This window comes from Heterodontus francisci, chromosome 7 (assembly GCF_036365525.1).
Source record: "Heterodontus francisci isolate sHetFra1 chromosome 7, sHetFra1.hap1, whole genome shotgun sequence".
NCBI lineage: Eukaryota > Metazoa > Chordata > Chondrichthyes > Heterodontiformes > Heterodontidae > Heterodontus > Heterodontus francisci.
The window spans coordinates 130,616,974-130,643,465 of NC_090377.1; the positions used below are offsets into that span (position 1 = coordinate 130,616,974).

At 43.9% G+C, this 26,492-nt stretch overlaps 1 long non-coding RNA gene across 3 annotated transcripts in view; it reads left to right on the top strand.

Moving 5' to 3' along the window:
- The window catches only part of LOC137371790 (uncharacterized), a 58,546-nt gene extending 50,802 nt beyond the window's left edge, over nucleotides 1-7,744 (top strand). For all 3 annotated transcript variants that reach the window (XR_010975286.1, XR_010975288.1, XR_010975287.1), the window contains one exon: nucleotides 5,511-7,744. This is a non-coding gene — a long non-coding RNA (uncharacterized lncRNA). The remainder of the gene's footprint in view (nucleotides 1-5,510) is intronic.
- The last annotated feature ends 18,748 nt before the right edge of the window (nucleotides 7,745-26,492 follow it).

Sequence of the window (26,492 nt, forward strand, 5' to 3'; positions counted from 1 at the left end):
CGTGCTCAAGTGTTTGGAGATTACACTTGCTTATAGAATAGTTTTTAGGGAAACTACAGCAGTGTGGAATGATTGTAACAAGAAGGTCAAGTTACTCAGCTTAATCTCTAAACAAGGGCTTCCCTTCAGAAGATTTTTGAGAAAGGGACCCTTGACTGGTTCCTCAACACTCCCTTCCCACTGGATTATATATTAAACCCTTCCCTTCCACCAATGGAAAGGGAGGACATTTTTCAGCAATAGGTCGAGAGAAAGTAAAAGCCCAACACAAACATCAGAAATTGACTGTCTCTTTAAATGTGTTTGCTGTTCTCTTCAGCTTTATGCTGCAGCTGGTTCTATCCTTTTTGCATGGATCTAAAGCAGCAATAAACCTCTTTAGTCACTGTCCGGGTGAGATAATAAAAACATTTATATTATGATTTCTATCAGCATATGCTTTCTTAGTTTTTGTTAATTTTTTATTCTCTATATATGTACACATGTTCGTTTTAATTTGAAATACCCTGGGCTAAAAAGTCGTCTGCCCTGTTTTTGAGCACGGGAGTCATGATTCATAGTCTGCCTGCACCAGTTCCTTTGGAGGTAAGCAGCATGCAAATTTGGTGCTCCTGCCTCATTACCATGATTGTAAAGGACCTGATAGTAGTGCCTTGAGGTGTAATGACTTCATGGTCAGTAAATGCATCTTCATATGACATCTGCTACCACCACCAACTAGGGAGCAAAGTAGAGCAGAACTGGTAGGAGACAAGGGATCCCTGCATCCCCTGAGCCCTACAGAAGAGCTGGCTCTCAGCATCATGAGACCAGTTACAACGGAGCCTATGGCATCCGGCATCACTGAGAACATTGAGGATAATGGTATGTTCTTGTCTATGCCCCTTTTCAATTCCCTGCTATTTGGCATGATGAGCAAGCTACTGACGGTGTGACCATGGACCTCTTGCTTCCCACCCCACACCCCTTCCCTCACACAACCTTCCCCTCTGATTGCCTACTTTCAGGCACCCAAGGACTGCTATCTGCCCAGCCACAGCAGCCCAAGAAGGAAGAGAGAGAACAACAGCACAGCACTAATGAAGAGGCCCTGTCACTTGATCTGACATTCACAGCCACCAGTTCAAATACTGACACTACTTGTACCTTAATAGCAAGCATAGAGTTGGGATCAGCATATGGTGAGTCATCTGGGCACGAGCACCCAGCCAGGCCAAGGGGAAAAAATGGTTTGTTTGCCATCGAAGGGTGAGGTCGCAGACGAGTTCTGCTGCAGAGGACTCGGATGAGTACATTGATGGGGCAGCATACAGGAGAGCACTGATGGGCACACCGAGCTGCTCAGTGCATTGGCTACCATGCCAGGCAGACCCCGGCACTGTCAAAGAACATGGAGGAGTCCAGTTCCAAGTGGGAAAGGTGCATCGCAGAGAGCTGTTTTCTCTGCAGCCTCTGCTCCATCTCCCTGTCGTCCTGCAGAGACACTACAACTGCAGCTCCCATACCTGTTGCAGCCTTTGTGTGGACAACGTCACCAAATCCTCTGTGAGGATGCAGTATCACTCTCTGGAAAATCTAGGAACGCACCACAACATCTCCAAAACATTCCAGAGTATTTCCTGACAAATTGTAATAGGAGAAGTTCTTAAAAATTACCTTACCTGCAATGTGGTTGCCTGACCCTTTAAAGAACTCTAGTGCATGGTCCATCTTGAAGCTTAGTGCTGGTTGTCTGCAGAATGACACGTACATTTGTTGCCTGGACCTGCGTGATCCAGATCAGGTATCCTGGCATTGCATCAGCCAGTTGCGCTGTGTGACTTCAAGACAGAACTCCTTCACAGCCTTCAAACCCATGCCGGAGATGCCCATGCAGACGCCCTTCTCAAGAGGATCTCGCCGAATGTGGCTGGTGGCACAGCACATCCCAACAAAACAGGGGTAGGCCTCCATAATGACACTTCCAAGGGGGGCTACGGAGAGGGCTGCACCCTCTGTTTTACATTGGAATAAATGATGCTAACTAACCTGAGTTGTTGAATCGAGTGCCTGACTAAATTATGCTGGTTTTCTGTTGTGGCCACCACAGATGACTAGTTATGTAAACTATGTGAATACTCCCTGGGCACACAATCTGGATTGTCACTTAACAATTAGCACTTCTGCGTCTCATCACTCATAACAGGGAATCAATAATTTAAGATGAATGAGAACAAATAAGGAGTGTATGTTGAGTGTTGTTAAGGCAACTAGAGTTATGTTGAGTATCAAAGAGCATGTATATAGCTGTTAGAGTATATGACATTAATATTGACTTAATATAGCGCCCCCAAAATATCAGGGAATTTAAGATGATCCTATGTTGTCTCCAATCCTTGTTGCACATGACATTGGATAGGGAAACACTACTTTTCATTTGTAAATGAGATGAACAATCTAAATTCTGTCTTCCCCAATAGGGTTGTGTTACATAGGTCTACAAAAATACCAAGTCAATCAACTAATAGCTTCACAAACAAAAACAAGAAATGCTGGAATCACTCAGCAGGTCTGGCAGCATCTGTGGAAAGAGAAGCAGAGTTAACGTTTCGGGTCAGTGACCCTTCTTCGGACCCGAAACGTTAACTCTGCTTCTCTTTCCACAGATGCTGCCAGACCTGCTGAGTGATTCCAGCATTTCTTGTTTTTGTTTCAGATTTCCAGCATCTGCAGTATTTTGCTTTTATTTAACTAATAGCTTCAGTTTGTTTTATTAAATTTTCATTTCCTAAGGATGCAGATTTTATGAATTCACAGTATTATACCACTTTTAAATGCATGAAAAAAAATTTTATAAAGGGAGTTTAGAGAATTACACATTTACAGTTACAGGACTATGTCCTATTTTAAGTCTGCGTGATTTGAGATGTAAATCATATGCTTTCTTTTACTTGAATTCCTTAAATTTACTTGAAATCTGCCTGAGTCTGGAGCTGCTGCAATGAAGTTGGCAGTGCCTCTATTTACACAGTCAGTGCTGCAGAGAAGTTAAACACTACTTCCACAGGAACCATAATTTAAACTGTATCAGATCAGTATCAGATTAGCTCTGGTTGAACATTCACTAAGCAACAACTTTTGCTAATTTGCAGTGATAAGTGTAAAGATATGCTATACAAAATTTAAGCGGCAGGGTTAAATTCGAGTACCAACAGTACTCCCCACAATGACAGAAGGAAATTAGAAAACTGACAAATGCAAATGAACCCTTTCAAGGTGTCGCCAGAAGAGCCACAATGGATTTTCTGTTCCTTAATGCAGGTGAAGTTTTTTGGGACTGCGTCAATGGTGGAGGCAAAGGATTACTGATAGTATTTCATTTACATGAAGGTATATTTACAGGGTTATGGAGTAGCTTTTGTCAGGGAAGTGTTGGTACAAGGAGGAGATCCAGTAGTGCTAACATGCGTGATTTGTATTAATATGACAGATAAGCTGGAGAACTAGAAAATAACATTTTGGTATGATTCCTTACGACAGAGACCGTAAGTAATAATGAGGTTCCTAACAAACTTGATGAAGTGGGATTACCAGACGATATATAATGTGGCCCAAAAGGTTGGACTTGTAGTTATCAAAACCCAAAATATCGATCTAAAGGTCAGCTTTTGGGCCTATTCGCTTGTGAAACAGAATCATAAATTTGCAGTATTTCTCAAATCTTTCTATCTTTTAAAAGAAAATCTGTTCATAGACTTAAACATTATTAAACTCTTGACATTTACCTGCTTCTCCCTCCTCTCTTTCCTTAGTCAAGCCTGACAAAAAGTCTCCACCCAAAATGCCTGTCTGTTCTTTTTCTAATGCTAGCTGATTTATTTCAAACATTTTCTGATTTTCGTTAAAAGTTCCAGGATTCAGTTAGCCTTTTTATTTCACCATATTCCACACCTCAGCTATAATTATCTTCCACATAAAATAGGTGGTATTTAAAGCAAAAAGGGATTGCGAAGAAATAACTTCTCTCTTTCTCAAATTTTCTTGCCTACTTTCCTAAAAGTGATAACTTATACTGGGTATAGTTCCAAGGCCACTCTACTGCGATTGGAAGAAGAGTGATAGGAGCAGCAGCAGTAGGTCATAGAACCTTAATAAGCTACAATGGAGCTCTGAGAATAACACGCAGGAGGACATATACTCATAGATGTCCTTACCCTTCCCAAGGTCTACAGACCCAGCGTCAGTCACCTTCACCATTCTGAGGAGCAGTGCATCAGGAGGCTACACTTCTCTAGACAGACTGTCATAGACCTGTGCAGCTTCTTCCACGTAGGCCTGAAACCAACTCTCCTAGCCTGTGGCAGACAAAGTAACTAAGGCTCTTAATTTATTTGCCTTGGGCCCCATTAGAGGCTCATGATAAGAGTAAGATTAGTCAGTTGTAGTCCATGCCTTCAACCAGTTGGTTACTGATATCCTATTTGTCAAGGCCAATTATTTAATAACAAACCCCATGGACACCAGCAGTCAACAAGAAAGAGCTGTAGGCTCTTCTGCTACAGCAGGCTTCTCACAAGTTCAGGCTCTGATTGGCTGTGACCATGTAACAATCAGGGCATTTCCCAATAAGCCAACAGCCTTCCTAAATCTGAAAAGCTACCATTCCATCGGTGTTCATCCTGTTGAGTGACCACATCCAGAAAATCATGCACATCTGTGCCTAGTTTCCTCACAGCTTTCACGATTCTTAAAGACTGCATAGGCCCACCATTCTGCCTGTCCTTTGTACAGCTATGCACGTCAAGAGGCCGGTTGTATAGGAATAATGGATATGTTCTTTACACCAGGACTGTGAAAAAATAACCCACATAACCCATGCTTGCCTGCTCAACAGAGAGACAAACAGAGCTATAGAGAAGAGGGGGTGAAGTGAAAGGGGTGAGGGTGGGTAGGGAGAGAGAGAGAGCCAATGTCCGGCAACAGCTCCTGGTTTTAATGTGGATCTGGTAGGAGCTTCGCCCAATTCCATATTCAGCTTAGTACTTTTTAAATACTTTACGTTTTGGTGGCGGCCTGCAGTGGTCTCTTTAAAAACCACTGGTTAGGCTGTATGTGGATCTGATTTGTACAAACCAATTTAGTAAAGGATGCACCAAACAGGCACTGGCCCCTTATTTTCATATGCAAAGGGACTAACACCTGTTTCAGGTGTGAGTCCTGGATGCTCCTTTTGATGCCTATATCAATATTTTGGGTGCTGCATTTCCAGTTCAGAATGTGGGCATGCATGCGCCTGCCATATTGGATACTTGGGGCCCATTTAATAGGCATAAAACGAGTGCAGCACCATTGGATTTCCAGGCATGGTGTTGACCAGCCACATTGCTCTCAGCAGATCACATCATTAGTGGAGTATCTGAGTCTGATAATACGGATTCCTGACACCAAAATATTGTGCTGTTCTGGGGGCTATTCATTATATTAGCTGCAGAAGTAATTCATTTTTTCCACTATTTGTTTTATTTTTACAGAGTTTGTATGCAACCTGGTACAGCTATACTGTAATGAGGATCAACCTGTCGAAATCCCACCCCAGCAGACGGCCTGCACACACTAGTGATTTTAGGAGATAAGTACAGCCTCTGGTCCCATCCCTGTGAAGTTCTGAATAATGAACTTAGTTATATTTTGTTATGTATGCTCACTATCAATTGCTGTATTTTCACTAACTTTTATGATACAGTTTTGCTCAAATAGAGGAAAGAAATAAAAATCAAATACAAAACTCCATGCCAGTCAGATATTAGGTTCAGGGAGAAAATATTCCACATTCATAGGATTTCAGATTTGATTTTAACAGTGAGATACTGTGGGCAGTTTAATTTATATTTCTCAGTGCCCAGTTTTGCCTACTATTGCAATTTTTTGCCAAAACAAATCTAAATCAAAGTCATGTAAGGCACTTATGCAATGTTAGCATCAGCCTTCCTATAAATATATGTCGAGCAATAGTTTACAAATCTTGGAAATCTGCAGTTAGGACTGTTTTATGTTAGATTACAAATTCTATGAGTTGAATCAGCAACAATGCACAGTAAGTCCATCTCCGAGTCTCATTTACCCTGTATCTTTTTCTCATTTACCCTGTATCTTTTTCTCATTTCTTCTCTAGCTTTCTCTCTCATCAAGAAACATAAAATTAAAATAAGGAGATAGAGGCAGATTACACACTTTCTTATTAATTCAGCGATCTGGATTCAACCACAGTCCAGACTGATAGAATAAAAGCTTCTACTGTCTGCAGGATGTTCAGGTTGGATATGAAATCACTTTGGACAGGCTCAATCCAGGTCTTAGTAGGGATGGACAGCTTGACGTCTGTCGTGGGGATGGTGTTAGAATCGATCATTAAGGAGGTTATACCTGGGCACGTGGAAAAACTCACGGTAATCAGGAGTAGTCAGCATGGTTTAGTGAAAGGGAAATCATGTTTAACCAATTTATTGGAGTTCTTTGAAGGAGTAACATGTGCTGTGGATAAAGGGGAGCCCGTTGACGTACTGTACCTGGATTTCCAGAACAGTGGCGCAGTGGTTAGCACCGCAGCCTCACAACTCCAGCGACCCGGGTTCAATTCTGGGTACTGCCTGTGTGGAGTTTGCAAGTTCTCCCTGTGTCTGCGTGGGTTTCCTCTAGGTGCTCCGGTTTCCTCCCACAAGCCAAAGACTTGCAGGTTGATGGGTAAATTGGCCATTATAAATTGACCCTAGTATAGGTAGGTGGTAGGGGAATATAGGAACAGGTGAGGATGTGGTAGGAATATGGGGTTAGTATAGGATTAGTATAAATGGGTGGTTAATGGTCGGCACAGACTCGGTGGGCTGAAGGGCCTGTTTCAGTGCTGTATCTCTAAAAATCTAAATAAGGTGTCACATAAAAGGTTAATGCACAAAGTAGGAGCTCACGGTGTAGGAGGTAACATATTAGCATGGATAGAAGATTGGCAGGCTGACAGAAAACAGAGAGTATGCATAACTGGGTCCTTTTCTGATTGGCAGGATGTGACGAGTGGAGTCTGTCATCCTAGACCCCCACCTACCCAGAATAAGGCACATTAAATTTGTCATGAACATTGAAATTAAACTGTTACTGGGGTGAAGAAGACTTGTTGAACAGAGCAGCCGTGGCTGAAAAACACATTTGCATATTAACAGACCGTGTTTGGAAGGACAAAGCAGCATGCCCTGACATTCAACCCACAATGGACTTTTGATCACCAGACATTGAAGGTGGGGGAGCTCGCATTCCAGGTTGACAGCTAAGATGGCCGAATACACAAACCGACATGGTCAAACCAGCTAATCACATGACTAATCTGCTGGGCAACTTGAGTTTTTTGAATTTGTACAAACAGTTTGGGCAGAAAGCTGTTTGTCCCTGGACTGAGAAGATCTCTCCTGTCTGCTCACATCTCTTTCTTACAAGCCTCTGAATCCACTGAAGACACATGAACCCCAAGAGAGAAAAGTCTCCTCCAGCGAACAAGGTTTAAGAAGAATATTGGGCCCCAACGAAAATCAAGATCGACCTCCAATCTACAGTGAGCTCGAAGGACCGTAACAACAATTCTTCAGATATTACCTCAAACCTTTCCACTTTATTTTTCTTCTGCTATTTCTGTCTCTATTTGCATGTATGTATCATATATGCATGCTAGCATGGGGCGCGGTGTGCATCCGTTGGCGTTAACCAGATAGAGGTTAAGTTTAAGTGGAATAAAATTTCACTTTTCATCTTTAAACCTGAGAAAACCTGTTGTGCTGGTTTCTTTGCCTTATAATTGGAAAGCGGTGAAAAGAAATTCACCAAGGGGGAGCTAAAAACACAGTGTGTTTAAAATTAATATATAATAAAAACAAGAAATGCTGGAAATCCTCAACAGGTCTGGTAGCATCCATGGAGAAAGAAGCAGAGTTAACGTTTCAGGTCAGTGACCCTTCTTCAGAACTGGCAAATATTAGAAATGTGAAAGGTTATAAGCAAGTAAAGCAGGGGTGGGGCAAGAGATAACAAAGGAGAAGGTGTAGATAGGACAAGGTCACAGAATAGCTGAACAGTAGGTCATAGAGCAAAGGCAAACGATATGTTAATGGTGTGTTGAAAGACAAAGCATTAGTACAGATAGGGTGTTAACGGACTGAAAATTGAACAGCCGCAAGTACAAACATGAAAAAATGGACATATTCTACTAATATCCATTATTATAAGTCCACCAACTCCCACAGCTACCTCGACTACACTTCTTCACACCCTGCCTCCTGTAAGGACTCCATTCCATTCTCCCAGTTTCTCCGTCTCCAACACATCTGCTCTGATGATGCTACCCTCCATGACAGCGCTTCTGATATGTCTTACCTTTTCCTCAATCGAGGATTCCCCTCCACTGTGGTTGAGAGGGCCCTGAACCGTGACCGGCCCATTTCCCGCACCTCTAACCTCACCCCTTCCCCTCCCTCCCAGAACCACGACAGGGTTCCCCTTGTCCTCACTTTCCACCCCATCAACCTCCATATACAAAGGATCATCCTCCGCCATTTCCGCCAACTCCAGCGGGATGTCACTACCAAACGCATCATCCCCTCCCTTCCCCTGTCAGCATTCCGAAGGATCGTTCCCTCCGTGATACCCTCGTCCATGCCTCCATTACCCCACGCCACCTCGTCCCCTTCCCATGGCACCTTCCCCTGCAATCGCATGAGGTATAATACCTGCCCATTTACCTCCTCTTTACTCACTATCCAAGGCCCAAAACACTCCTTTCAGGTGAAGCAGCGATTTACTTGTACTTCTTTCAATGTAGTATACTACATTCGCTGCTCACAATGTGGTCTCCTCTACATTGGGGAGACCAAATGCAGGTTGGGTGACCGCTTTGCGAAACACCTCCGCTCAGTCCGAAAGCATGACCCCGAACTTACGGTTGCTTGCCATTTCAACACTCCCCCCTGCTCTCATGCTCACATCTCTGTCCTGGGATTGCTGCAGTGTTCCAGTGAAAATCAACGCAAGCTCGAGGAACAGCATCTCATTTACCGATGAGGCACATTACAGCCTGTCGGACTGAACATTGAGTTCAATCATTTCAGAACACGACGGGACCCCCAATTTACTTTTATTTTTAATAATGTTTTTCTTTTTCCTCTTTTTTTATATATTTAATTTTTTGGGTTTTTTGTGTTTATTTTATTTTATTTCATCTTAGTTTGTTCAGTTTGCTTACCCATTGTTTTTTTTCATGTTTGTACTTGCGGCCATTCAATTTTCAGTGCATTAACACCCTATCTGTACATATGCATTGTCTTTCAACGCACCATTAACCTATTGTTTGCCTTTGCTCCATGACCTTCTGGTCAGCTATTCTGTGACCTTGTCCTACCTACACCTTCTCCTTTGTTATCTCTTGCCCCACCCCTGCTTTACTTGCTTATAACCTTTCACATTTCTAATATTTGCCAGTTCTGAAGTTGGGTCACTGACCCGAAACGTTAACTCTGCTTCTCTCTCCACAGATGCTTTCAGACCTGCTGAGTATTTCCAGCATTTCTGGTTTTTATTTCAGATTTCCAGCATCCACAGTATTTTGCTTTTATTTTAGTGTTTAAAATTAAACCTTGTTACAGTGAGATCAGGTGAAGGCTGAAAGGGAACCCAATACCTCTTTCTCACCTGGTCGTAACAGAAATTTGGGTGCTAGCACCTGGAATTGATCCACAGGCAAATGCGAAATTGGAAGTGGGAAGCCAAATTGTTCCCAGTCAAAAAAGAGCAAGATTTCAATACAGGTTTTCTTGTGGTTGTGTGTGCACTGACCACCTCCAGGCGCGTATCCATTGTCTCTCGAGATAAGGAGGCCCAAAAGAAAAAGTGTGCTTGAATACTAACATGTCTGCAACTGAAGCTAGTAGCCCTCCAAGCCAGGATGAAGTAACTTGGGATAAGTTAAAAGCATTGTCTATGGAGGAGTTGAGAAAAATGGCTGAGCAGTGTGGGATTATTGTACGTGGCAAGGCTAGGAAATCTGAACTCCTAAGACTGGTGGCCAACCATTTTTCCCTTGAATCTGAAGAAGCAGAAACCGGGTTAGAAGCAAACTTCAACAGGGTATTGTTAGCAAAGATACAATTGGAACAGAGGAAACTTGAATTTGAGGAGAGAAAGAGAGAAAGAATATTCCGGAAGGAATCCAAAGAGAGAGAGTTGAAGCGGCTTGAGTTACAAGGGGGCGAAAGAGTAACCCTAGTGAAAGCATGGCCAATATGGAGGAGCATAATTCAGGGTTAGGTACAAAATTGTTAAAAGTAGCTCAACTAACTCCAAAACTCAATGAGGAGGAGGTAGAATAATTTTTTGTATCCTTTGAGAAACTGGCAAGGCAGCTAAAATGGCCAATTGAGACCTGGTCTCTTTTACTACAAAGCAAGCGAACTGAAAAAGCCCATGAGGTTTATTCCCTGTTGCCAGATGAGAGTTCATCAAATTATGAACTGACCAAAAATGCTATCCTTGGGGCATACAAATTAGTACTTGAAGCCTATCGCCAAAAGTTTAGAACCCTCAAGAAGCAAGCTAATTAAACTTATCTGGCGTTTGAAAGAAGTAAGCAGCTGGCTTTTGACCAGTGGCTGAGGGCTCTTAAAGTACAGCTCAGCTATGAGAATGTCAGAGAAGTAATTCTGTTAGACTTTAAACACTCACTCCCACTCTCCATAAAGACACATGTACAGGAGCAGCAGGTTCAGAGAGCCCGGCAAGCAGCTGTTCTGGCCGATGAGTTGCTTTAATTTATAAATCGATTTCCCGGGGAGAACCTCCGTACTCACCCCCACAAATCCGATAAGGACAAAGGGTGGAAGATGATCGGAGCCTAAGCAGTCCTGGGGGAGAAAGAAAAGCAGGAGACACAAGGGGTCCTCCTCTAGCCAAAAAAGAAGGTGCGATGAGCAGGATCGATACCCAGAGACCTGTGTGCTTCTGTTGTAATAAAGCAGGGCATTTAAAAGCTGTGCTGGAACCTAAAGGGAAAACCTGTAGGGTTAATCAGGACACACTCGCTCAGTGATGGAGAAGGGACCTTGGTGGAAAGTACAGCAGAACAAGCTATGGCTTTAACTACAGTAAGAGTGCAACCCAGGAAGCTTACGGCTGCAAGTGCAGGAAAAGCTAATAGAATTCCTAAAGGATATCAGGGTTTTGTGTTTGAAGGGAAAGTGACCCTTATCCCTCAAGTGGGGAAAACAAGCCCATAGTAATTCTCAGGGACACAGAGGCCATTTACTGGGAAAAAGCCTGACCTTTCCCCCGGAGAGTGCAGTGAACACTAGAATGGTGGTGAATGGTATTGGAGGGCAGTGTATGCCTGTACCTGTACACCAGGTGCACCTGGAGTGCGACCTAGTTTCGGGACCGGTGACTGTAGGGATTTTCCCGAGTTTGCCTGTGGACGGGGTTGACCTGCTCCTAGGTAATGATCTGGTGGGGGTAGCCCCCCCCCAGTGGTGAAAGAAGGACCGCAGGAGGTCAGAGAGACAGGGCACTGGCGGGAGACTGACCCCTGCAGTTTCCCTGAAAGTGTAGTAGATCAGGCCATGAACAAACGGCACAGGGCGCAGGGCGCAGTGGTTAGCACCGCAGCCTCACAGCTCCAGGGACCCGGGTTCGATTCCAGGTACTGCCTGTGTGGAGTTTGCAAGTTCTCCCTGTGTCTGCGTGGGTTTTCTCCGGGTGCTCCGGTTTCCTCCCACAAGCCAAGACTTGCAGGTTGATAGGTAAATTGGCCATTATAAATTGTCACTAGTGTAGGTAGGTGGTAGGGAAATATAGGGACAGGTGGGGATGTTTGGTGGGAATGTGGGATTAGTGTAAATGGGTGGTTAATGTTCGGCACAGACTCGGTGGGCCGAAGGGCCTGTTTCAGTGCTGTATCTCTAATCTAATCTAATCAAACCAGCTCCCCCAGAGGAGACTGAATTGGCACTGCAGGCAGATGGCCATGAGGTCTGCCTGTCCGAGACTTTCTTTGGAAAGTTAGGAGACCCGGGGAATGAATTAAATACCTTTTCCCTAGCTGAAGCTTAGTGAGCCGACCCAGTATTGCGAGTTAGCACAGGCTGCCCAGTCTGAAAGTGAAGCAGAGGGAGTCCCCGATTGCTACAATTTAAAGAATGAGGTACTGATGAGGAAATAGAGTTCTCCTCAGACCTGAGGAGAAGGAGTGGACAGTAGTTCACCAGTTAGTGGTGCTGCAGAGGTACCGGAGAGAAATATTGAGAAGGGCCCACAAGACTACAGTGGCTGTACATGCTGGTATACGAAAGACCGCATAAGACAGCAGTTTGACTGGCGAAAAATCCACAAAGATGTGGTCGTGTACTGCAGGAGTTGCCACGTGTGCCAGATTGAGGGGAAATTCCAAACTACGGTGAAACCTGCATCCCTAAGTCCTGTACCAGCCTCAACTTTTTACAATTTATATCAAATACTTAGATGAGGGGAGTGATGGCATGGTAGCTAAATTTGCAGATGACACAAAGACAGGTAGAAAAGTATGTTGTGAAGAGGACATAAGGTTGCAGACCTACATAGGTTGAGTGAGTGGGCAAAAATCTGGCAGATGGAGTATAATGTGGGAAACTGTGAAGTTGTTTACTTTAGCGGGAATTTTTTTTTTTAAAACAGCGTTACTTAAAGGGAGAACGACTGCAGAATTCTGAGGTGCAGAGGGATCTACGTGTTCTCGTGCATGAGTCACAAAAAATTAGTATTCAGGTACAGCAAGTAATAAAGAAGGTTAATAGAATGCTATCTATTATTCTGGGAGGAATTGAAAATAAAAGCAAGGATGTTATACAGGGCATTGGCGAGACCACATCACGAATAATGTGTGCAGTTTTGGTCTCCTTATTTAAGGAAGGATGTAAACATGTTGGAGGCAGTTCAGCGGAGGTTTACCAGATTGATACCTGGAATGAGCGGGTTGTCTTATGAAGAAAGGTTGGACAAACTTGTTTTTACTGGAGTTTAGAAGAGTAAGGGGAGACATGATTGAAGTTTTTAAGATCCTGAATGGCCTTGACAAGGTGGATGTGGAGAGGATGTTTCCTCTTGTGGGTGAATCCAGAACTAGGGGGAACTGTTTCAAAATTAGGGGTTTCCCTTTTTGGGACTTGGAAATATATTGCCATTCCTTCATTGTTGCTTGGTTAAAATCCTGGAACTCCCAACCTAACAGCACTGTGGGTGTACCTAGACCATACAAACTGCAGCAGTTCAAGAAGGCAGCTACTGCCACCTTCTCAAGGACAACTAGGGATGGGCATAAATGCTGGCCTTGAGAGCGAAGCCAACATCCCATGAATGAAAAAGCTATATAGGTTTATCTATATGCTGATAGTATGAAATTCCTTGGAAATGCTAATTCCTAACTTTTTTCTGATGTGTGTAAATCTCCCATTCAAAATGCTTTGAAATTTTACATGGCCAGTATTCTGTGTAGATTACAATTTTCGTATCAAAGCGATGTAATGAAAGTGGGCGGCACAGTGGCGCAGTGGTTAGCACTGCAACCTCACAGCTCCAGCGACCCAGGTTTGGTTCTGGGTACTGCCTGTGTGGGGTTTGCAAGTTCTGCCTGTGACCGCGTGGGTTTCTGCCGGGTGCTCCGGTTTCCTCCCACAGCCAAAGACTTACAGGTTGATAGATAAATTGGCGATTGTAAATTGCCCCTAGTGTAGGTAGGTGGTAGGAGAATTGAGGGAAGGTGGGAATATGGTAGGGAATATGGGATTAATGTAGGATTAGTATAAATGGGTAGTTGATGGTCGGCACAGCCTCGGTGGGCCGAAGGGCCTGTTTCAGTGCTGTATCTCTCTATGACCAAGGTGAGGAGAATTTTTTTTCTCTGAGGGTTGTGCGACTTTTGCAACTCTCTGCCTCAGAAGGTGGCGGAGGCGGGGTTATTGAATATTTTTAAGGTGGAGGTAGATAGATCCTTGTTAGGCAAGGGAATCAAGGGTTATCACAGGTAGATGAGAGTGTGGAATTCAAAATACAAACTGTTCATCCATGATCTTATTGAATGGCGGAGCAGGCTCAAGGGGCTGAACAGCCTGCTTCTGCTCCGAATTCGTATGTTCGTATGAGGGGAGGTGGTGGCGTAGTGGTATTGTCACTGGACTAGTAACCCAGAGACCCAGGGTATTGCTCTGGGGACATGGGTTTGAATCCCAACATGGCAGAAGGTGGAATTTGAATTCAATTAATAAATCTGGAATTAAAAGCTAGTCTAATGATGGCCATGAAATGGGGATGGCATGGGTGCAGAATATACTCTGGGTGGGGGACTTCAATGTCCATCAGCAAGAATGGTTCAGTAGCACTATTACTGGACGGGCTGGCCGAGTCCTAAAAGACACAGCTACTAGAATGGGTCTGCAGCAGGTGGTGAGGGAACCAACAAGAGGGAGAAACATACTTGAACTTGTCCTCACCAATCTGCCCTTCACAGATACATCTGTCCATGACAGTATTGGTAGGAGTGATCACTGCACAGTTCTTGTGGAGATGAAGTCCCGTCTTCACATTGAGGATACCCTCCATCATCTTGTGTGGCACTACCATGCTAAATGGGATAGCATTCGAACAGATCTAGCAACTCAAAACTAGGCATCCATGACACGCTGTGGGCATGACAGGAGCAGCACGAGGCATACCTCAAAATGAGGTGTCAACCTGGTGAAGCTGCAGCACAGGACTACTTGTGTGCCGAACAGCGTAAGCAACATGCAATAGACCGAGATAAGCGATCCCACAACCAACAAATCAGATCCAAGCTCTGCAGTCCTGCCACATCCAGTCATGAATGGTGGTGGACAATTAAGCAACTAACAGGAGGAGATGACTCCACAAATGTCCACATCCTCAATGATGGGGGAGCCTGCCACATCAGTGCAAAAGATAAGGCTAAAGCATTGGCAACAATCTTCAGCCAGAAGTGCCGAGTGGATGATCCATCTTGGCCTCCTCCTGAAGTCCCCAGAATCACAGATGCCAGTTTTCAGTCAATTCGATTCACTCCACGTGATATCGAGTGAAGGCACTAGATACTGCAAAGGCTATGGGCTCTGACAACATTCCGTAAATAATACTAAACACCTGTGCTCCAAAATGTGCCGTCAAGCTGTTGCAGTACCAGTACTAGCCAAGCTGTTCCAGTACAGCTACAACACTGGAATCTACCAGGCAATGTGGAAAATTCCCTAGGTATGTCCTGTGCACAAAAAGCAGGACAAATCCAACACGGCCAATTACCACTCCATCAGTCTACTCTCGATCATCAGTAAAGTGATGGAAGGTGTTGTCAACAGTGCTCTCAAGTGGCACTTGCTTAGCAATAACCTGCTCAGTGATGCTCGGTTAGGGTTCCGCCAGGGCCACTCAGCTCCTGGCCTCCTTACAGCTTTGGTTCAAACATGGACAAAAGAGCTGAACTCCTGAGGTGAGGTGAGAGTGACTGCCCTTGGCATCAAGGCAGCATTTGACCGGGTATGGCATCAAGGAGCCCTAGCAAAACTGGAGACAATGGGGACCAGGGGGAAAACACTCCACTGGTTGGAGTCATACCTATAACAAAGAAATATGGTTGTGGATGTTGGAGGTCAATCATCTCAGTTCCAGGACATCACTGCAGGAGTTCCTCACGGTAATGTCCTCGGCCCAACCACCTTCAGCTGTTTTATCAATGACCTTCCTTCAATCATAAGGTCAGAAGTGGGAATGTTCGCTGATGATTGCACAATGTTCAGCACTATTGGTGACTCCTCAAATACTGAAGCAGTCTGTGTAGAAATGCAGCAAGGCCTGGACAATATCCAGGCTTGGGCTGATAAGTGGCAAATAACATTCGCGCCACATAAGTGCCAGGCAATGACTATCTCAAACAAGAGAGAATCTAACCATTTCCCCTTGACATTCAATGGCATTACGATGGCTGAATCCCCCACTATCAAAATCCTAGGAGCTACCATTGACCAGAAACTGAACTGGAGTAGCCATATAAATACCGTGGCTACAAGAGCAGGTCAGAAGCTAGGAATCCTGCGGCAAGTAACTCACCGCCTGACCCCCCCCCAAAGCTTGTCCAAGGCACAAGTCAGGAGTGTGATGGAATATTCTCCACTTGCCTGGATGGGTTGAGCTCCAACAACACTCGAGAAGCTCGGCACCATCCAGGACAAAGCAGCTCGCTTGATTGGCACCCCATCCACAAACATTCACTCCTTCCACCACCGACGCACAGTGGCAGCAGTGTGTACCATCTACAAGATGCACTGCAGCAATGCACCAAGGCTCCTTAGACAGCACCTTCCAAACCCAGGGCCTCTACCAACTATAAGGACAACGGTAGCAGATGCATAGGAACACCACCACCTACAAGTTCCCCTCCAAGCCACACACAATCCTGACTTTGAATTATATCGCTGTTCCTTCACTGTCGCTGGGTTAAAATCCTGGAACTCTCTTCCTCACAGTACTGAGGGTGTACCTACCCCATATGGACTGCAGCGGCTCAAGAAGGCAGCTCACCACAACCTTCTGAAGGGCAATTAGGGATAGGCAATAAATGCTGGACTAGTCAGCGATGCCCACATCCCATGAATGAACAAAAAAAATGCAACACACCAATCTGGTTCTAAATTAGCAACTTCACAAAATAGGCCATCGGGTGGTTGAAAAAGAAAATGCCACACTGGTCCAGCAAAGGATGGATGGTCTTTTTGAGGTTGTGGCTGAGACATTGGTCTGGACTCGTTTCCCACTGGCAGCTGAGCAGTAAGAGGTGCCTAATGCCTATCTACACAACTCCACCATTGCAATTTCTTGCTGTGGCCTTCATTTCCTCTGCAGGATAATTTTGGAGCAGCAATACTGTTCTAAATATGTTTAGTGCTACGAAAGGGTAACAAATTTTTCTGGAGAGCAGCTGTGGCCAAAATGTCTAAGAAAACAGCAGGTTTTGGAGGTGCCACCAGCTGCAAGTGCCCCCAGATTTTCAGATGCATCCATGGGCATTTTTTTGGTAAGTGAGGGTTAGAAGAGCAAAAGAGTTTGGTTCAGAGGGCAGGAAGCACCATAAGGAGATGATGCAGGGAGGTGGCAGAGGCAGTCAATGCCATCTCCACACTCTAAGAACTGCCAAATAATGCATGAAGAGGTTCAATGACCTCAGAAGCATTGCTAGGGTAAATCTAGGCAGTAGTGCCAGTACACATCTACCACTCATATTGCCTTCACTCACCTCTTTCCCTATCATTATCTTTCTCAGTATATGGACTTTCTCAGCATATGGATGTCACTAATGCAATAAAAATACTCAAGCACCATTTCAACGAGCAACCACTCTGGCAATTCATATAACTAGTCTTCAAGAACACCACTTAAAATGACAGTGCACGTCCACCTCTCATCATCATGGCATGCATAGAGCAAGAACCTATGTCACTCATATGCTTTTAACTCAACCACTAACCATTCATCTCATTTTACTTAGGGAGCACCTCAAAGGAGCAGTAGATTACAAGCTTGAGCACAAATATTAGCTGGCACAAAGGGTGCACATTGGTTATGCCCATTTGCAGGCACATAGTCAAAGAGTGCATGCTCCAACCAGAAGGATCGAAGCTCACCTGGTGTTGGGTGTTAGGCTGCTTGTCCATTTTACCTGCACAAATGTCAGGCCACTTAATTCGCCACATTGGCCCAAAGATAAGTCCCAAAATGGGGGAGGGTAGCCGTAAAAGTCAGGGCAGGGGGTATCACCAATACTGTGAAGTCGAGAGAGCACTACCCGAAAACGTTTCAGCAGCTGCTGCAAGCCCAATGTCTGATTCCGCATTTCATAGACCAATCTCTAAAAGGGAGCCTAAAACAGTCATTAGGACCCTCAGTAACATATCTAATGCCATGTTGGGGTGCAGGACATTGGTCTCAGAGACTGGGACTTGTTTCATCCATTTTACAATGGATGTATCGAAGTCCAATTCCTACCTATAGTGTTTAGAAGTCGTTGTAGACAGGATAATAGGAATTTTTGCAGTTTTTTTGTGAGTGCCATTCTCTTAATTAAGCCCAGCTTGTGAATATAGAATTCTGGGTTCAAATTTTAAGAGTTTTGATAATGGCAGGGGAAATGTAGATGCCTGTCTTATGAAGGAGTTACAGGAATATTTGACTTCAGGTACTTTGTGAGGGTGTGAGGTGAGAAAAGACAGTTTGGGATTCAAGCTGTTGACGGCAATCATAAGTGAAAATGACCGCAGTCGCAGAAGATCGTGGGCTGAATTTTAGGAGCGTGCTGCAAATAGCGGCGGCGCACTGTGATCTCGGCATTCGGCCCACGCGGGTCCTCCGTCACTGAGCCCCCACAATATTTCATGCGGGGGCTCATTTAAGTGGAGGGGACCCGATGACGTAGAGGGAGGCGACTGCTCTGTCCCTGGAAACAGGTGCCCAGCATCACCGTGCAGGCGCCAGTGCCATTTTTAAAGGGCTTTAGGCCCTTCATTCTCATTTCAATTTTTAAAGGTCCCACTTCACTGCAACCTGCCGAAAAATTTTATTCCAGATAAGGTTCCCCTCTCCCACCTCCCCCACACTGAGTCTTCATTTATTACAGTGACATATCTCTCCAAAAAAGCACCTTCTGATTTACTGAACTTTCCCTCCTAACGTCAGAACATTTGACCCTCAATCCCTTCCCATCATCTCCACAACCAATTACAATAGTTCTCCCCGCACCCTGAAAATTTCACTCCTCCCCCCTCCCCACCAGTGTCACGCATCAGAACTCAAGAGTTCCAGCCACCGGCCAGAATATCAATGTGGGAGGGCCGTCGCGACCAGGTAAGTAATTACTCGTTAATTTCAATATCATTTGCATATTAAAATGAAGGCACCGCACCGAGGCCTCACCGCCACCGGTAAAATGCGGCGGGGCCTTCCCGGTGTCGGAGGTCGTGGCGAGCCTCTTCTGGAAGAATTTTCCAGGCCCCCCTCCAGCCACGACCCCCGACGTTGGAGGGCTATTAAAATTCAGCCCTGTGTATTCAATTTTCCATTGGCTTCCAATGATCTTACAGGAGAGAAGAGCTGTAGAATACAGTACAAATGACACTTGGAAGTCCATTTGGCATTGCTCTCTCTAGTCCGGATTCAATATAAAAACACCTCATTATTCTATACCTGAACTGGATTGCTTGAAAAGGGAATTATGTTTATTAAGAGCTACTGGCTTGATGGGGTTTCAGATGCTGGTACTTTGAAAATTCTAAAAAGTAATTAATGGAAGTGGCATCATCAAATATGCCAGATTTGGAATTAATAGTACAGTTGGCCTCGTCTGGGGAGAGAATGCCACTGTTCCTGCCTACCTAGTGCATGAGTGTTAAAGTGATGTAAGATCAAGAGCTGGCTTAATCATGATGCCCTCCACTATCCAATAGTCTGCTGACACGTATGGTCTCGCTGACATGTGAAATTGCCCACTTTCCTAAGATACTGGAGGTTGTGTTTTCGGATGAGGAAGAAGGAAACTGGTGCAAGAAAATTCACGTTAAGACAAAACTCTGACAAATCACTTTTTTGGGAGTCAGATAACGTTTGTGTGGCATTTTCAAGGTTTTGAACTAAGCAATCATGGGAAACTGCATTTTTACACAAAAACAAACGTCTCAAATAATTAGACAGTTACAATCGTATCCGTGCAGTTCAGATGTGACGCGAGTGTATGAGCCCCCTTTCTTGTCATTGTGTGCACTTAGTATACAAGTGTAAATTCTGCAGCTAGTATAAATTGTAACACAATTGCAGATGTCAGAATAGATTGTCATGCTAGGCCCCCAAGAATGAGGCACATTAATTTTGTCATGAACATTGATTTTAAACTGTTACTGGAGTGAAAAAAGGACTTAAACAGATCAGCCGTGGCTGGAAAATACATTTGCATATTAACAGATGGTGATTGGAATGACACATTCAACCTACAATGGACCTTGATCACTAGGTATTGTGTGTAGGAGGAGCATTCCAGAGACTGCTAAAGTGATACAATCCAATACGTGGTCAGACCAGTTAGTCACATGACTAATCTGGGCAACGTGGAGTTTTCTGGAGTTTGTACAAACACTTTTGAACTCAGTATCTATTGGCTGGTGGACTGAGAAGATCTCTCCTGTTTGCTCCCATCTCTTTCTCACAAGCCTCTGAATCCATTGAAGACACATGAACCCCAAGAGAGAAAAGTCTCCTACAGCGAACTAGGCTTAAGAAGAATACTGGGCCACAACGAAAAGCAAGATCTACCTACAATCAAGGACTCTACAGTGAGCTCGAAGAACTGTAACAAAAATTCTTCAGATATTGCCTCTAACCTTTCCACTTTATTTTTCTTCTGCTCTTTTCTGTCTCTATTTGCATGTGTGTATCATGTATGCATGCTGGCATGGGCGTGTCGTGTATCTGTAGGCGTCAACCGAATTAGAGTTTAAATTCAAGTTTAATAAATTTAAACTTTTCTTCTTTAAACCTGTTTGTGCTGGTTTCTTTGCCTTATATTTGGAAAGCGGTGAACAAGGATTCACCAAGGAGGAGCTAAAAACAGTGTGTTTAAAATTAAACCTTGTTACAGTAAGACCAGGTGAAGGCTGAAAGGGAACCCTAGACCTCTTTCTTACCAGGTAATAACAAGATAAATCAAATTCTCTGCTCTACGTGCAAAACCACTTGACCCTACCTTAAGGGCTCGCATTAAGGTATGTTGGTCTATTGCCATTCCTTTCTGGTATAGTTGCTCATAGGTGGAAAAGGCAAGCCTTGCAATTCGGATCTCATTGAAACTAAAGAAGAAATTTAAAAAAATATATGTATAGATGACTCATATTGTCACAGTTCCCAACAGCAATATATATTGATATATATGACTTTCATTTATTGTACAAATAGCTTATAAAAGTTGGTGAATATAAAAAAATCTAGCTAATCTGCTTTCATCAACTTGCAAAAACTAAATCTGAAATAAAAAGCATATTAATACATTAACTGTCAATTTTATATCAAGTAGTCAGTTTGAAGGAAGATGAACATGTACCAGACATGATAAATATACCATCAACTTGACAATCACCACATGCATTATGCATTTATGTTTTATCCACGAATCAGAAGTTCAGTATTAGAGTGCAGTGGAAAGTGGTTCAGGTCTATTAAACTGTAGGGCAAATTTTTATCTTGCTACCACCCCTTTACACCTGTATGTGCAACATAGTGGGCCGAAAACTGCAAACAATATACCAAATTACCGCTGGAGGACTATTTGTTCTGACTTCAATTGAGGAAGCTAGTGCTCCTATCAGTGGCAGGCGGGGTGTGGGGGGGGGAGGTCACCCAGTAATTCCATGTAAATAGAGGTTAACCGACATTATCAGAAAGCCCAATACTATTTTCTTCTCAAAATGCATTTCCACCATTACACCCTCAACCCGCCATAAGCCATGGGCAGTACAGGTTAGGAGGTAGTCATTTGCAGAAAGATTTAGAGGTGCCTGACTTCAGCTAAAATTATGTAAAGTGTTGCATACGAACATACAAATTAGGAGCAGGAGGAGGCCATTCAGCCCTTTCAAGCCTGCTCCACCATTTAATAAGATCATGGCTGATCTGCTTGTGGCCTCAACTCAACTTTCCCGCCTACCCCCAATACCCTTTGACTCCCTTGTTAGTCAAGAAATTATCTACCTCTGCCTTAAAAACATTCAATGTCTCTGCCTCCACTGCTCTCTGGGGAAGAGAGTTCCAAAGACGCACAACCCCATGAGAGAAAAAAAATTCTTCTCATCTCCATCCAAATGGACGACCCCTTATTTTTAAACTGTGTCCTCTAGTTTTAGTCTCTTCCACAGGAGGAAACATCCTTTCAGCATCCACCCTGTCAAGTCCTCTCAGGATCGTATATGTTTCAATAAGATCACCTCTCATTCTTCTAAACTCCAATGGATACAGACCCAACCTGGTCAACCTTTCTTCATAACACCCCCATCCCAGGTATCAGTCGAGTGAACTTTCTCTGAACTGCTTCTAACACATTTATATCCTTTCTTAAATAAGGAAACCAAAACTATATACAGTACTCCAGATGTGGTGTTAGCACTGCCCTATACAACTATAGCAAAATATCCATACTTTTATATTCCATTCGCCTTGCAATAAATGACATTCCATTTGCCTTCCTAATCACTTGTTGTATCTGCATACCAACCTTTTTGTGATTCATGTACCAGGACACCCAGATCCCTCTATACCTCAGAGTTCTGCAATCTTTCTCATTTTAAATATTATGCTGCTTTACTATTCTTTCTGCCAAAGTGGATAAGTTCACATTTTCCCATATTATACTCCATTTGCCAAATTTTTGCCCACTCACTTAACCTATCTATATCCCTTTGCAGACTCCTTATGTCCTCTTCATAACTTACTTCCCTACCTTTGTGTCATCAGCAAATTTAGCAAGTATATATTCAGTCCTTTCATCCAAGTCATTGATATAAATTGTAAATAGTTGAGGTCCCAGCACTGATCCCTGTGGCACTCCATTCATCACATCTTGCCAACCTGAAAATGACCTATTTATGCTGACTCTCTGTTTCCTGTTTGCTAACTAATCCCATCTTACTGTTTAAAGTTGCCCATAGGGAAAGTGGTGAAAGTGTTTCCAGTTAACTGTAAGCATGAACCGCAGACTGACTGATGCTATTGGACTGCTTCAATGAACTTTCCTGGCAATTTATTTCACACTTGACGACCCTTTGAGTGAAGAGATTCCACCGTTCTTCCCTTCTTATCTCTAACTTCCTAATTTTTAATCTATATCCCTGAGATTTTGAGCAGTTTACAGGGGAACATTTGTTTTGATCAATTTTTTCAACACATTTCAAAACTTCAAGCAGAGTCTCCAGCTTACCAGGCTACATTGGCATGTTCTGTGTTACCCTGTCACATCTGTCACATTGGATGTGCAGGGCAGTTAAAACAAAGTATGCCAGGTATACCAGGAACTGATTCTACACTGCAGACAAACAGGGGGATCTAGTCAATTATTCTATAGCTCTGATGCACTGGAATGTTTTGCTGCACCCTGGATAAACTGAGACACTCTCAGGTTCCTTTATAGCCTTATGTTGGATAGGCAGTCCCAGACCCCGTTCTAGTTGTTTTGTGGACCAATATATTGATAGGCTCCATAGAACCATAGAAAAGTTACAGCACAGAAAAAGGCTGTTCATCCCATCGAGTCTGCACAGGCTGAAAAAACTAGCTGCCCATTCTAATCACATTTTCCAGCACCTGGTCCGTAGCCTTGCAGGTTACAGCACTTCAGGTGCAGGTCCAAGTACCTTTTAAGTGAGTTGAGGGTTTCTGCCTCCACCATCGATCTGGGCAGCGAATTCTAGACACCCACCACCCTCTGGCTGACAAATATTTTCCTCATGTCCCCTCTAATCCTTCTACCAATCTTAAATCTGTGCCCCCTGGTAATTGACCTCTCCAATAGTGGAAACAGGTCCTTCCTGTCCACTCTATCTAGGCCCCTCATAATTTTGTTTACCTCAATTAAGTTACCCCTCAGCCTCCTCTGTTCTACAGAAAACAACCATAGCCGATCCAATCTTTCCTCAGAGCTGCAATTTTCCAGCTTGGCAATATTCTTGTAAATCTCCTCTGTACTCTCTCCACAGCATTATGTCCTTCCTGTAATGTGGTGACCAGAACTGTATGCAATACTCCAGCTGTGGCCTAACCAGCACTTCATACGGTTCCAGGATTACATCTCTGCTTTTGTATTCTAAACCACGGCCAATAAAGGAAAGCATTCCATATGCTATCTTCACCACTTTATCTACCTGTCCTGCCACCTTCAGGGACCTGTGGACATACACTCCAAGGTCTTTCACCTCTTCTACTCCTCTCAATATCCTCTTGTTTATTGTGTATTCCCTTGCTTTGTTTGCCCTCCACAAATACACTACCTCACACTTCTCTGGATTGAAATCCATTTGCCACTTTTCCACTCACTCAACCAAACCATTGATATAATCCTGCAGTCTGCAGCTATCCTCTTCACTATCAACTACAAGGCCAATTTTTGTGTCATCTGCAAATTTCCCAATCATGCCTCCCACATTTAAGTCCAAATCATTAATCTAAACCACGAACAGCAAGGGACCCAACACTGAGCCCTGTGGAATGCCACTGGAAACCGCTTTCTATTCGCAAAAACATCTGTCAACCATTGCACTTTGGTTTCTGTCACTGAGGCAATTCTGGATCCAACTTGCCACATTCCCGTGTATCACAGGGGCTTTTACTTTACTGACCAGTCTGTCATGTAGGACCTTGGCAAATGCCTTACTAAAGTCCATGTAGCCAACATCCACTGCACTACCCTCATCAATCCTCCTTGTTATTTCCTCAAAAAATCCAATTACGTTGGAAAGACACGACGCTCTTTTAACAAGTTCATGCTGACTATCCCTGATTAATCCGTTCCTTTCTAAGTGACAGTTTATCCTATCTCTCAGAATTGATTCCAGCTGTGAGAAGGGATGATATGCTCAATGGATCATCAAATGAGGCCATATGGGTTGAGCTTAGAAATAAAAAAAAGGGGCAGCCATGCTACTAGCGACTGGATTTTGTTCTCTTCCAGGGGTCACGTTCCATTGCGGTGGGGGGCCTGAAGGTGGCACTGGATGAGGGCCACCACGGACCTCGACGCTGTGAGGGCCCTGCCCGATCCTCCAGATGGCGGCGAGGCTCCGTGGCAGCACACCCCACTGCTGGGCAATGGGGCCTCAATTAAAATATTCAAATCAATAAAATTAATACATTTAAATTGACTTACCTGCAATCTTGATGGCCCGCCTTCAAATCCCTGTCCAGGGAAATGCGGCACCACACTGGTGGGGAGGGGGGAGGAGGTAAGATTTTCAGTGGGGCAGGGTGAGGGAATGAGGTCAAATACACGTAATGGTGTAGGGGATGGTGGGAAGGGTTGATCTTTAAACTTTGTACGGTTTGGGGAGGGAAAGATCAGATGTAAAAGGGAAGTGTTTTGGGGGGAAAGGGAAAATAGTTACTGTATTTGTTATGGGGGGGGAAAGTGGCATTTTAAATTTATTAATTTAATATTGGGGGTTTCTTCATTAAAAATTTAAATATACCGACAGAGCTGACTTCCCTCTAAAAATGACGCCAGCTCCTGCGCACAGGCAGCTTGTTCCATTGCCAGCGACAGACAGCCCGCCCCCTCCACATGATAGGGTGGGCGGGCCGCCCCCGCCACTTAAATCAGTCGTCGCACGAGAGATTGCAGTGGCTCTTTGGCGTGCGGCCCGCGCAGGCAAGCTACCAATTTTTGAGCTTGCCACCAAAATCAGTGGCGAGTTCTTAAAATCCAGCCCTAGGAGTGTACTGTAGACCCCCGAATAATGAGAGGGAGATAGAAAAACAAATATGCAGGCAAATGTCTGAGTGCAAAAACAAAGGTGCAAGAATAGTTGGGGATTTCAACTACCCTAATATCAACTGGGATATAAACAGCGTGAAGGGCACAGAGGGCACAAAATTCTTGAACTGCATTCAAGAGAACTTTTTTAGTCAGCACGTAACAAGCCCAACGAGAGGGGACGCAATTCTAGATTTAGTCTCAGGAATGAAGTTGGGCAAGTGGATGAAGTCGCAATGGATGACGATTTTGGCGATAGTAATGATAATAGTTAGATTTAGCATTATTATGGAAAAGGACAAGGATAGAACAGGAGTAAAGTTCTAAATTGGAGGAAGACAGACTTTATGAATCTGAGAGGTGATCTTGCGAAAGTGGACTGGATACAGCTACTTGAAGGAAAATCAGTGGCAGACCAATGGCAGGCATTCAAAAGCAAGATTCTACGGGCACAGTGTAGACATGTACCCACAAAGAAAAAGGGTGGTACTACCAAATCTAGCACCCCCTGGTTATCTAGAAGCATACAGGGTTAGATAAAGCAGAAAAAGAAAGCTTAGGACAGTCACAAAAAGCTTCATACTTTAGAAAGCTTAGAGGAATATAGCAAGTGCAGGGGTGAAGTAAAAAAGGAAATTAGGAAAGCAAAGAGAGAACATGAAAAAATATTGGCAGGTAAAATCAAGGAAAACCCAAAGACGTTTTATCAGTATATTAAGAGCAAGAGGATAACTAAGGAAAGGGTAAGGCCTATCAGCGAAGTACAAGGTAACATTTGTGTGGATGCAGAAGATGTGGGCAGGGGTTTTAATGAGTACTTTGTCTTCACAAAGGAGAGGGATGATGCATTGTAGGTAAAGAGGAGGAGTGTGAAATATTAGATATGATAAGGATAATGAGA